The sequence below is a fragment of the Hyperolius riggenbachi genome, chromosome 12, assembly GCF_040937935.1.
Source record: "Hyperolius riggenbachi isolate aHypRig1 chromosome 12, aHypRig1.pri, whole genome shotgun sequence".
Classification (NCBI taxonomy): Eukaryota; Metazoa; Chordata; class Amphibia; order Anura; family Hyperoliidae; genus Hyperolius; species Hyperolius riggenbachi.
The window spans coordinates 210472535-210486374 of record NC_090657.1 but is presented as its reverse complement, the minus strand read 5'-3'; the positions used below and the strand labels follow the sequence as shown (position 1 = coordinate 210486374).

General features: G+C 43.8%; 1 protein-coding gene across 9 annotated transcripts in view; it reads right to left on the bottom strand.

The window, feature by feature from the left end:
* The window catches only part of LOC137541164 (uncharacterized), a 157590-nt gene that overhangs the window by 100854 nt on the left and 42896 nt on the right, over positions 1-13840 (bottom strand). Inside the window, exon 1 of one of the 9 annotated variants that reach the window (XM_068262326.1) lies at positions 8482-8544. The exons of 7 other annotated variants lie outside the window; for them this stretch is intronic. The gene's annotated coding sequence lies outside the window, so the exon portion shown is untranslated. Of the gene's footprint in view, positions 1-7736; positions 7824-8481; positions 8545-13840 lie in introns of those variants that run through there. One more of the 9 variants, XM_068262325.1, reaches the window with a different exon arrangement.

Here is a 13840-nt window from a genome sequence, read left to right as displayed (position 1 = left end):
CTAGGGCGGTACATTGAGGAGTCGACTAATTTTGGGTCGTGGCTTTGGCCTATTTGTAGCGGGTAGGCTTATGTGCGGTTTGGCTTATATGGATGCATATACGATATATCTCATAGTAAAGTCTAATAACTGTAAAATACATATTATTTGACTATCCACAAACCCTCCTATTTTTATTCCCCCAAAATCAGTCCTCATCTGCCTTAAGGGGATCTGAGCATCATAATTGTGAAATGTATAAAAGGAACCCCCCTCCCCCAAAGGGAGGCTCGTAAGTGTTGTGGTGGTGAGTTTTTTTTTTGGGCGGGGGGCATTAAAGAGACACTGAAGCGAAAAAAATATATGATATAATGAATTGGTTGTTTACTATGAATAATTACTAGAAGATTAGCAGCAAAGAAAATATTCTCAAATTTTTATTTTCAGGTATATAGTGTTTTTTCTAACATTGCATCATTCTCTAATATGTGCAGATTACACAACACTCAGCATTCAAAATGAGTCTTTCAGAGCAGTCTGTGAAGTAATGAACTCTCCTCTAGCAGAGGAAAAGTAAACAGTTCAATTACAGTTGAGATAATAAAAGTCAGATAACAGCCCTCTCCACGACTAAGTTAGTCGGAGAGCTTAATAGCTTTTTTGCATAGAGATAACAACTGGAGTTTCTCAACTCTTCCTGTACTGGAAACAATTAGACTGATGTATCTGATCTTAATGTTTTTTTTCTTAGCTGTACTACACATACAAATCATAATATCATTTTTTTTTCGCTTCAGTGTCTCTTTAAGTATCACAGATGAAGCAGCTTGAATTGGCCATGGTGATTTTTTGGGAGATAGCTGCGCATTCAAGAGTAGAGTTGTCGCGATGGAAAAGATGTTTCAAGGGGTCTAACACCTGAAGGGGGCATACATGCCAAAAGTCCCGGGGAAAAATCCGGATTTTACGCACAGCAGGGTTTAAGGGCAGAATTCCCATTGTATTGCTTAATTGGAGGCCTAAAGTGCTTTAAAACATCTTGCATGTGTATACATCAATCAGGTAGTGTAATTAGAGTACTGCTTCACACTGACACACCAAACTCACCGTGTAACGCACCGCACACAGCTGTTTGTGTAGTGATGGCGGTGCTGGACTGGTGTGCACCACCATTGTGCACACCAGTCCAGCACGGCCGTCACTACACAAACAGCTGTGTGCGGTGCGTTACACAGGTGATGGCGGTTTTCAAGCCCATATGGCCGGGCTGAGGTAGCTGAATGACAGAACAACAGTGACTGTCCAGCAGATTGAATTTGGTCTGTCCACAATGAAGCAACGACCTTATTATCTTCTTGGGTCAGGTGTGCCCCCCAACCCCAACACACTAATTTAGCCGGTCATTGTTTCATTGTGATACGCAAGCCCCTTCACCGCGGCAAGGTAATGATCACGAAGGGGAATTGACACATGTACATGCCTTTTGTTTTGTTGTTGCAGCTGCAGTGCAGCCAAAAAATTAGGCAGGCATGTACACGCACCAGAAAAATCATTATAGCGGCCGCTGCTAGCAGCTGCCTTAAAAATTCAGGAATCCACCTGGAGTCCTGGACTCTGTTGTTGGTGGTGGAGAAGGCAGTCAAGCGGCCAGCAGGTAGAGATGCTTTGTGGGGACCGACTTAGTCTTGGGGCAGGCAGTCACACGGCGTGCAGGCAGAGATGCTATGTGTGGGGACTGACTTAGTCTTTGGGCAGGCCTGACCGTGCTTTGCAGACCAGGCATCCGGGGTCAGATGGACCCTTGACCCAACGCTGTGTGCCAGAGATGACACCACTTGCCTTGTTTCAACATCATGGTACAGTTTGGGTATCGCCCTTTTTGAGAAATAATTGCGTGATGGTATCTTACACTGCGGTGTGTGGCTTTGCTTTTGTGTGCTGCTTTTCCTCAGGTGGTCACCCCATTGCAGTTTGTGCTTTGTAATCATGTGCCTTCGTAAGGTAGTTGTCCCTACGCAGGTCTTGGTCTTTCCATGGCTCAATTTTTGGTGGCAGAGAGTACAGATAGCATTGCTCTCATCTGAGGCAGACACACACAAAAATTTCCACACCACTGAGCCCTGGGATTATGGCACTTTGGTGATGGCTGCCGACAGAGTGTTAAGTGGGGTGCCAGAATCAGAGCAGGAGGAAGATATGTCATGCTTCCATGCAGAAGCTGAGGAAGATGAGGTGTTCTATGTTAAATAGTCAACTACGTCCTGACAATATTGGGGTTTGATGGCACGTGCCTTATTCTGAACACTGTACTTTGGTCGAGGGCCACACGAAATGACGAAAGCGTGACCTCGAACAGACCTGCCGGGTGGCCTGCCCCTGGCTCTGCCTCTTGTTTTGTCCATATTGGGGGGGGGGGGATGAAGTGAAAGGTATGGACTGACTTGACTAATACAATGTGCAGTTACACAGGTGCAGTGAAAAGGTGACTGCTGGTACAAAAATGTGTGGTTACACAGATGCAGTTAACAGGTTGCAGTGACTGGTACAACAATATACGGTTACACAGGTGCAGTAAAAGGTGTGCAGTGACTGCTGGTATATAATACAATGTGCAGTCACATGCAACAGGTATGCACGATCGGACTGGTATTACAAATGTGCAGCTGTCACACACAGGTGCAGTGAAAAGGTAGGCACTGAATGTGCTGGGCCTTGCACAGTATAGCAATTAGCAAGGGCCAGCTGCGACACACAGGGCTGTATAATGCAGTGTCAGTGGCATGCACCAAAAAAAAAAAAAAAAAACTTCACAAGAACATTAACTCTGAAAAGAGCTCTTTTTGTGGTTCTTTTCAACAAATATCAGCTAGGAGCAAGCTACAAGAGCCTAACTAAGCTTTCCCTAATCTCTGCAGCAACTCTCTCCCTTCTCTCACTACTGCAGCAACAGCGAGTGAGATAATGGCCGACGCAGCTGCCTTATATAAGGGGGGGGGGCCTCCAGGAGGGAGTGCAGCCTGATTGGCTGTCATGTGTCTGCTGACTGTGATGTAGAGGGTCAAAGTTTAGCCCAACGGCGTAGTGTAGGGGTGGGTCAAACTCGCCATAAAGTTTGCATTTCGATGTGAACGCAAACGCGAACCACCGATGTTCACGCAAATATATATGCAGCCGAATCATTCGGGACAACTCTATTCAAGAGCTACATCTTCCAACGTGATATCACTGTGGCCAGTTTGATCAGTTCTGTTTATGGCACAGGGAGGAGGAGAATGGAGGCCAGCATATAGACAAGGGGCTATGGAGCAGCCCCCCCAAAAGGTAAGTAAATGATTTTTGCAGCTTGCTGTACTCCCACGAAGACAACACTATTGACCCCTAGGGGTAGGTTAGTTGTATTCATTTCACAATTATGGTATGCTCAGAATACCTTTAAGTCCTTTGTCACGGTGGCATAGTGCAGCGAGACCACAGCAGGGGGTACGCAGCCAGGTGGGGATGCAGCGCAAAACAGGGGAGCATGCCCACACATAGCGGCGAGGAGGGGGGTCCACTCCCCCCCCTCTCACCTTGGGCTCCCCTGTCAGCGCTTTCCCCTCTGACACTCATTAATAGCAGCAGCGGTGGTGCTCCCCCGTTTGCGCTGCATCCCCCTCCTGGCTATACTGAGGGGACATATACCTAGTTTACTGGGGGCACCTATACCTAGCTACACTGGGGGCGACTATATCTAGCTATACTGGGGGCACCTATACCTAGCTACACTGGGGGCACCTATACCTAGCTACACTGGGGGCACCTATACCTAGCTATACTGGAAGCACCTATACCTAGCTACACTGGGGGCACCCATACCTAGCTATACTGGGGGCACCTATACCTAGCTATACTGGGGGCACCTATACCTAGCTACACTGGGGGCACCTATATCTAGCTATACTGGGGGCACCTATACCTAGCTACACTGGGGGCACCTATATCTAGCTTTACTGGGGGCACCTATACCTAGCTTTACTGGGGGCACCTATACCTTGCTACACTGGGGGCACCTATACCTAGCTTTACTGGGGGCACCTATACCTAGCTTTACTGGGGGCACATATACCTAGCTTTACTGGGGGCACCCATGCCAGGCCATATTCAGTACACCCATGCCTGGCTACACTGGGGGGCACCCAAGCCTAGCTATACTGGGGGGCACCCATGCCTAGTTATACTGGGGGCACCTATACCTAGCTATACTGGGGCACCCATGCCAGGCCATACTGAGGGCACCCATGCCTGGCTATACTGGGGCGACCCATGCCTAGCTATACTGAGGGTACCTATACTGGGGGAAGGCACCTATACCTGGCTATCTATCTGTACTGGGGGCACCAATACCTGTGAGGGGGATATATATATATATATATATATATATATATATATATATATATATATATACACATGTGGGGGTGGGGGGGTACTTGGCTAGAACTGAATTGCGATAGGGGGTACTTGGGTAGAAAAAGTTGAGAAACACTGGCATAGTGGGTAGCTCTCTCACCTTGCATCACTGGGTCCCGGGTACGAATCCCAGCCAGGGCACTATATGCATGGAATTTGTATGTTTTCCCCGTGTCTGTGTGGGTTTTCTCCAGGCACTCCATTTCCTCCCACAACCCAAAAACATAGATAAGTTAATTGGATTCCCCCTAATAATTCCCCCTAATAATTGGCTCTAGACTACAACACATCCTCTACACAATACAGACATAGACATATGGCTATGGCAGGGATTAGATTGTGAGCCCCCCTGAGGAACAGCTAAGTGACAGAGTATACTCTGTACGGCGCCCAGGAGACCTGGGTTCAAATCCCGGCTCTGCCTGTTCAATAAGCCAGCCCCTATTTCAGTAAGGAGTTTCTTGGGCAAGTCTCCTTAACACTGCTACTGCCTACTGGGTGCGCTCTAGTGGCTGCCTCGCAAGCACTTTGAGTCCGACAGGAGAAAGGCGCTATACAAATACTGCAATTATTATTCATTATTATAATAATAATTATTAAATATTAATAATAATAATAGAAAGAACAGAGTGACAGCAGTGGCCAACAATGTTTATGCACAGTTTTACTATTTAAAATAGTATCTTTAAAGAGAAACTCCAACCAAGAATTGAACTTTATCCCAATCAGTAGCTGATACCCCTTTTATATGAGAAATATATTGCTTTTCACAAACAGACCATCAGGGGGCGCTGTATGGCTGATATTGTGGTGAAACCCCTCCCACAAGAAGCTCTGAGTACCGCGGTACTCTGGGCAAACTGCTACAATGTAACAATATTCACAGACAGGAAATAGCTGCTTACAGCTGTCTCTAACGGACAAAACAGCTAGGAGCAGCTACATAACCTGCCCACAGTAAAAATGTCACCATGTGATACATGTCAGAATGTAAATCGGGGAGAGGAAAGAATTTACAATGAACAAACACTGACTAAATCATTTATATATAATTATTGTAAAAATGAAGCACTTTTTTTATTACATTATTTTCACTGGAGTTCCTCTTTAATTTAAATGTAACAGTAAATTGTTTTATACTTTGTAAGGAACATGGATTTTTTTCACTAACAGCTGCAAAATAGAGTCCAAGTATTCAGCTAAACATTTAGTAAGTGATCCAAACAGGGGCATAACTAGACTCAATAGGGCCCCCCTGCAAAAATGATAGCATGGAGCTCCCTTGGTCCCCGATCCCCAAGCAGGTCACCTGGTCAGGAGCCGGCTAATGGCAGCAGAGAGTGTTCTGCCGTGAAGCAGTGTCTGGAAACAGGAAAAAAATTTCACACGCTTTTGTACATGGTTTTTATGAGTGAATGGGGAGGTTTTCTCTGCTAATTGGCTGCACTTGTGGCTGGGGAGAGGGAGGACGGCGGCCCCCCCAAAGCCTTTGGGCCCCCCTGCGATGGCGGGGGTCGCAGGGGTGATTGCCACGCCCATGGATCCAAAGCAACTAGCAATAGGCACGCTAGTGGAGTTTACACTATCTTCATGCAGTTTAGGTAAAAGTAGCAATCCTAAAAAATGAAAGTAGCAGGTCATCTCGCTATTGTTGTTCCAGAAGTCCCATCTAAAAATGATATCTTTTAGTAACATGACCTCTCAGCATTACATCCGTGTTCTTCTCAGAAAGGATCCTGTTTACGTCAGCCTCAGGGAGAATTCCCTTGATAGCAGACTGTGATTCCAACACTTACTTTTTACAGTTCTGTGTTTCTGCTATTTTTAAAGGGGACTCGCTGCCATCCATTATTACCATTTGCTAACCTGTTCGGTTAGTGGGTTAATATTTTTTTTTAGTGGTTTGTTCGTCTGAAGTTAAAGGGTATCTGCAACAACTGTGCCCGGCTTCTCACCGACGTTCCTACCACCTAAATCAGCGTTACTTTTTTTTTTCCTGTCCTATAATTGTTAACTATTTCATTCTCACTTTGTCATTTAAGGATACAGTGTCCCCTATAATTTCTAACATTCCTAATATGTTTATTTTGTACTTTTTATGTTGTAACATCTTTATCTACCATTTTTAGGCATTAGTGAAGATCTTTTGACTTATCATAGACAGAATTTCAAAAAGTTTCAAGTTGATTTTAAAGTGGAGCTGAACTCTTGCAAAGGACAAAAGGAAAACATAAAGAAATGCAACCTGTATGTATTTAGAGAGTTTAGCCTGTCTGATTCCCCCTTGTCTGTGACTAATTACAACTGTAATTTGATCTCTCAGTGGTGTGAGCTGGCTGCCTCAGCAGAGCAGCTAATTTGTAAACACAGGATATTAACCCTATGTGTGCTTTCATGAAATCAAGAAGTAGACACACTGCAGATTTGTATTGAATTTGTGTCAGCTGTAACTAATAAATGTTTTTCTTTAAAGGTTATTACACTGTTGCTTATCTTTTAGAGCAGAGAAGAAATTCTGAGTTCGGGTCTGCTTTAAACTTTTTCTAATGAGTATTTATCATTTTTCTTGTTCTACTTTTAAGAATTTCAAGCCCATAACTTGGGGGGGGGGGGGGGGGGGGGGTACCTTAAACTAGTCCTCACCAGCTGTGTCATAGTGCTTTTCTTTAGACAGGGAGGCCTCTTAAGGTAAACATATTAATATTAACTCCTACGTGTGCTTCTCTGTTGTGACCACATCCCATCAGACCTTTTAAATGCACATACATTACTCTGAACAACTACAAAAAAAAAACCTCTTTAAAACTGTTGTTCCAAGATAGAAGAAAGGGTAATAAATGCATAAATAAGATATAGATAGCTAGATAGCTAGGTAGAGTTCCCATGCATATCACGGAAAAAAGAGAATAGAACTCTTATAAAAATATGAAGATGGACATTCAATATCCAAGATCATAAGATAAGAACAAACTGTTATAATAGCCAAATCCAAAATCCAAAAGAGCATAAAGTTGCACAGCAAACAGGAACAGCTTGTGAAATACTTTCTGTCAGCTACAAAAAACTCAAATTGTCTTCTGGGTCTCATAAATCCAATAATCAAACATATCACCAAGAAATAAGGATAAGTTTCACGCCCACCACAGAGTCACCTCACTAGGGTAAACCAACCTAAATAATCATCTTTAGCCATGTATGGTTGTTTACTCCAGGAGCCAAGAGATAGTCCTTTCCTGTTCCACAATTGTGCACATTAACTTTAATGCAAGTTAAAAGAAAAACAAGAAGGAAACCTACTGACCACCACTGACCTGACATGTCCAAGTAGGTAGAATGATACAGTTTGAGCAGTGCACTGGTTTTGGAGCCTGATGCTAGCTGTTTGGAGATCTCACCAAAGCTCCGTTTGTACATAAACGTTGAGCCGTTAGTATGTACGGCCAGCTACGCCCAACTGGTTTCCTCATAGGATTTTTATTAACTCTTTATGCACAGGAATAGGAAGAGGTCAACCCCAGAACAAGGATTACACGGGTACTTCTTAATTAATATAATATAAATAAATTGATGTACTTGAATTGAATAAAAATAGTCAACAATTAAAACAATCTATATAATTATTTAGCATTTATATTGCACCAATATCTTCTGCTCCACTGTACTCTTGTCACTTTACTGTCCCTCAGAGGAGCTCACAATCTAATCCCAACCATAGTCATATGTCGATGTATGTATCGTGTAGTGTATGTGTTGTAGTCTAGAGCCAATTTAAGGGAAAGCCAATTAACTTATCTGTATATTTATGAAATGTGGCAGGTAACCGGAGTGCCCGGAGGAAACCCACACCGACGCAGGAAGCACATACAAGCTCCGTATCTAACATAGAAAGCCAGCACAGAAAGAAGAATGCATCACAATATAACAGTATGAAGCATAAAACCATTAAAAATGATTTAGTATAAAACAATTAAGATCAAATTTGGCATTCAAACTCAGAGGTTACCGTATTAAACTACCCCTAAAGCGTTCTTTTTTTTTTCTTTATTAGATTCTTACCTCAGTAGTGGAAAACCTCTGGGTAGTCAAGAGGTTTCCAGTATCTTCTTAATCCCCACTGTTTCAGCAAAGGGTCTCTCTCAACTGGAACCAATCAAAAAAGCTTCCTCATTCCATGCTCCTGGCCGTGGACAAGCAAAGCCTTACTAGGGATGCGAAAGAAAGATCTGCACATAGAGTGAGTGTCTGGCCTTGGTGTACTGTTGGGATATTTTAAGACAAACCCTCTCTCTGCATCGTGATTGTGACCTTATTATCTAAAACCCTCATAGACAGACCAGTTCTTTCTTTTTCTTTTCTTTCTTTTTTTTCTTTTCCTTTTTTCTCTTTTTCTCCTTTTTAACATTCTGTTAATTGCATAAGGATAAATATCTCCGATACGGATAATGTAGTAGATATACGAGACAACTTTATACAGAGACCCTGGGAAAATGCCCCTTGTGGTAATAGGGCAATTTGTTTTAGTTTAGTTTTAGTTTCTGGTATACAATTGGCATTAGCCATGTGTTTTATTGGTGAACCTCAAGTCTAGTAAATAAATAAATATGACAGATTTGATATTTTGCCTTTGAAGACACTTGTGTGATTTCTAAACCATGTGTTGTATCTATTTGCCAAGATGGAGCAGCTATGGCTGTAGATGTTTATCTCTATTGTTGCTATCTGATACATTACCATATTACAATTGTTGAAAATAAAGAATCTGTAAAATAAAAAGAAACTGAAAAAAAAGTAAGATCTGCGCATGCCCAGTAGAACGTGGTGGGGAAGTATGTCACTTCATGGTCGGGAGCGTGGCCGGAAGAAAATTATTGAATTGGCTATAGAGGCTTTCCACTACGAGGTAAGTATCTACATTTTTTTTTTTTTTTAATTTTCAGGGGTACTTTAATACAGTTAATCATCCGGGTTTAAATCACAAATTTGATCTTAACTGTTTAATGAGACCTTTCACTAGAATAGTGGGGTGTTAAAAGATACAGGAAGCCTTTGGACTATCCATTTTTCTTTCAAAAATGCTTCCTTTATAAGTAAAAATCCATCGTATGAGAGGAATCGGCGCGGGAGACTTGGGCGCAGGATACAGCCAATATATGGCTGATCCTGCTGCTGCACAAGTTCCCGGTCGCGTTGAATACTATTCCCCCTCCGTGGATAGTGGGGAATGAAATAATTTGGCTTTCAGCAATTGCTGGAGGCCCAATTATAGTGTTTTAAAGTGGATCTGAGATGAAAACCTAACTATGACAAGTAACTTGTCTATATATCTTATCTAAAGTTTAGATTACACAGTAAATCTAGCTGCAAACAGCTTCAACAGTAGGGATGCTCACTGCGTTCCGTGGAATTCCATTTTCTGCGATTGCGGGTGGAATTTGGTGATTCCGTTCTGTCACCTCGGAACGGAATTGCCTTAGTGCTATAGCGGAAATTCCGCGGAACGATGCGTAATTCCGGCGGAATGCGGAATTTTGTTAGCCAATCACAAGGAAGTCCCTAGAAGAAGTTTAAAGTGAAAACAAAAGGATTTCTTCATGAAAATCGGAATTTCTGCACTAATCAGAGGCTTACAAAATGCACCCAAACGTATTTCTGCATGAAAATCGGAATTATTTCAGCACCAATTACAGTGTTAACAAAAACCAATCAATCCTATGTTAACAACCAGCTCCCTAGCTATCTCACCTATCCCAAAGCTCACGCGACACCTCCTGCGGCGCAAAAACCACCGCCATGGGACCACCGCCAGGTCCCAAAGCTTACGCGACACCTCCTGCGGCGCCAAAACCACCGCCATGGGACCACTGCCAGGTCCCACAGCTTATGCGACACCTTCTGCGGTGCCAAAACCACTGCCAGGTCCCAAAGCTTACGCGACACCTCCTGTGGCGCCAAAACCACTGCCATGGAACCACCACCAGGTCCATAGCTTACGCGACACCTCCTGTGGCGCCAAAACCATCGCCATGGGATCACCGCTAGGTCCCATGCGGTTAGCAGTGAGGTCAGGTGACCTCACTGCAACACCTCCTGCGGCGCCAAAACGACTGCTATGGGACCACCGCTAGGTCCCATGGCTTAAGCAACACCTCCTGCGGCGCCAAAATAACCACCATGGGAGCACCGCTAGGTCCCATGGCATAAGCGACACCTCCTGTGGTGACAAAACGACCGCCATGGGACCACCGCTAGGTCCCATGGCTTAAGCGACACCTCCTGCGGGGCCAAAACGACCGCCATGGGACCACCGCTAGGTCCCATGGTTTAAGCGACACCTCCTGCGGCGTCAAAATGACCGCCATGGGAGCACCGCTAGGTCCCATGGCTTAAGCGACACCTCCTGCTGAAAAAAAAAAAAAAAAAGACAGGGGGAACAGCCACTAGGTCCCATGGGCTACCATTTAGCATAAACAAGGTTTCATTTGCAATTACTTACATTTTTCCGTCAGAATGCAGAATTCCGCGGAAATTCAGGTGCATCAGAATGAAATTACCTAAGCGCTATAGTGGAAATTCCGCGGAACGATGCGTAATTCCGGCGGAATGCGGAATTTTGTTAGCCAATCACAAGGAGGCCCCTAGAAGAAGTTTAAAGTGAAAACAACAGGATTTCTTCATAAAAATCGGAATTTCTGCACTAATCAGAGGCTTACAAAAACCACCCAAACGGATTTCTGCATGAGCCTAGTGCTAGCTACATGATAGCCACTGTGCAGCGGCATCCCCCCACCCCTTCTGATCGCCTCCAGCGATCAGAGCAAACAGGAAATCCCGTTTAGAATGGGATTTCCTGTTTGTCTTCCCCCGTCGCCATGTAGACGATCGTGATGACGTCATCGACGTCATGGCGTCGGAGGGAGTCCCGATCCACCCCTTGGCGCTGCCTGGCGGTGATTGGTCTCAGGGGGGGGACCTCTAACGTGGCGGGTAGGGGCGTAACAGCATGGAGCGGCGGCGATCGGCGTGTAACAAAAAATAATAATAATATGCAAATCGGCCTACTAGGGCCTGAGAAATCCTCCACGGCGGCTTAACCCCGAGCTCAGCTCGGGATTATTGCCCAGGAGGTTGAAAGGTTTTATATAAAGATGCTGGCCAGCCTCCCTGCTCACTGCACACTTTTTTAGCAGTTGGACACAGCAACTGTCTTTCACTAACTGCTTTTGAAAATAAACAAAAAAAAAATGAGAATCCCCCATGAGGAGATTGGCTAGTCCAAAACCTGTAGGTTCTGTCAGATTTCTACTACCTGTTGTAAGTGAGAGCAACATAGGAGGAAAGTAATTTATGGCTGATTTGACTCTGGAAAAAAATGTACTTCTTATTTGTATGTGTATTAGGGATAGGTGGACATACTGATAGGTAGGGAACTGATATAATTAACCACTTAAGGCAGGGGTCTCAAACTCGCGGCCCGCGGGCCATTTGCGGCCTCGATACAATATTTCGTGGCAGCCGCCGGCAAAAGCTTCCTTATAGTTCCCTTCAGTGCTCCCAAGTAATCTGCCGCATCTCCGCCGCTAAACGAGGGCTGCAGAGCCCCCAAATCGCCTGGGGGGCAATCCGCCGGCATTTCCTGGAAGGGGCAGAGCTTTCAGCTTCAGCTCTGACCCTCCTGATGAACCTATTTTACCTTCTAGTTTGCTTCAATGCTCCCATTACAAGTAATCTGGCGTGTACGCTTCAGCGTGAATTTGATTTTGAAATAAAAATCAATGCAAGGGACGGGGGGGGGGGGGGGGGGGGGTGTTGGAGTTGGGGTGGCGGGGGGGTGTTTGGCGTTGCGGTTGCTGCTGATTGTGAAATCCCTTATACGGCCCAGCCTCATCCTGACTTTGCCTCCTGCGGCCCCCAGGTAAATTGAGTTTGAGACCCCTGACTTAAGGACTACAGTCATAAAACCCCTTAAGGACCAGACACTTTTTTTCCATTCAGACCACTGCAACTTTAACGGTTTATTGCGTGGTCATACAACCTACCACCTAAATGAATTTTACCTCCTTTTCTTGTCACAAATACAGCTTTCTTTTGGTGCTATTTGATTGCTGCTGTGATTTTTAGTTATTATTATTTTCATCAAAATAGACAACTCCTAGACTACTCCTCACAGTTTAGGGCCCCTAAAATGCCAGGGCAGTATAGGATCCTCACAAGTGACCCCATTTTAGAAAGAAGACACCCTAAGGTATTCCGTTAGGTGTATGGTGAGTTCATAGAAGATTTTATTTTTTGTCACAAGTTAGCGGAATCTGATTTTTATTGTTTTTTTTTCACAAAGTGTCATTTTCCACTAACTTAAAGAGACACTGAAGCGAAAAAAAAATGATGATATTATGATTTGTATGTGTAGCACAGCTAAGAAATAAAACATTAAGATCAGATACATCAGTGTAATTGTTTCCAGTACAGGAAGAGTTGAGAAACTCCAGTTGTTATCTCTATGCAAACAAGCCATTAAGCTCTCCGACTAAGTTAAGGGGCCCATACACTCAGCCGATTTTCTGGCCGACCGATCGATCCCGATCGATCGATCGATTGATCGTTTGCAAATCGGTTGGCCAATCGACCGATCGATGGCCGATTTCGATCGATTTCGATGGATTTCCATCGACCAGGCAGGATGGAAAATTTAGGTCGATCTGATGAGATTGCTTATCAGTTTGCATTGGCCTTAATGGAAATCTGGTGGCAAAAAAATGCCATCAGATGGAATTTCAATAGATTTCGAACTGAAATCTATTGGAATTCTATCCTGGTAAAAAATGTTCTAAAAACGCATCAGATAGATCATCAGATGCATTTCTTATCTATCTGCTGCCAATCTGACGAGTGTATGGGCACCTCTGTTATCTGACTTTTATTATCTCAACTGTTCCTGGACTATTTACTTTTCCTCTGCTAGAGGAGAGGTCATTACTTCACAGACTGCTCTGAAAGACTCATTTTGAATGCTGAGTGTTGTGTAATCTGCACATATTATAGAATGATGCAATGTTAGAAAAAACACTATATACCTGAAAATAAAAGTATGAGAATATTTTCTTTGCTGCTAATCTTCTAGTAATTATTCATAGTACACAACCAATTCACTATATCATATTTTTTTTTCACTTCAGTGTCTCTTTAAACCAATAAAGAAAAAAAGTACCCTCCAAGGATTGAACCCAATAATGAATCCAGAAAGACGAACCAGATACGAATATCAAAAATGAAAAATACTTTATTTCACTACACAATCACAAACATTTAAAATCCTTAAAAACCCCCATATGTCCTACAATATGTGGACTGCCAGTGGATCGTCTTTCTGGATTCATTATTGGGTTCAATCCTTGGAGGGTAATTTTTTCTTAATTGG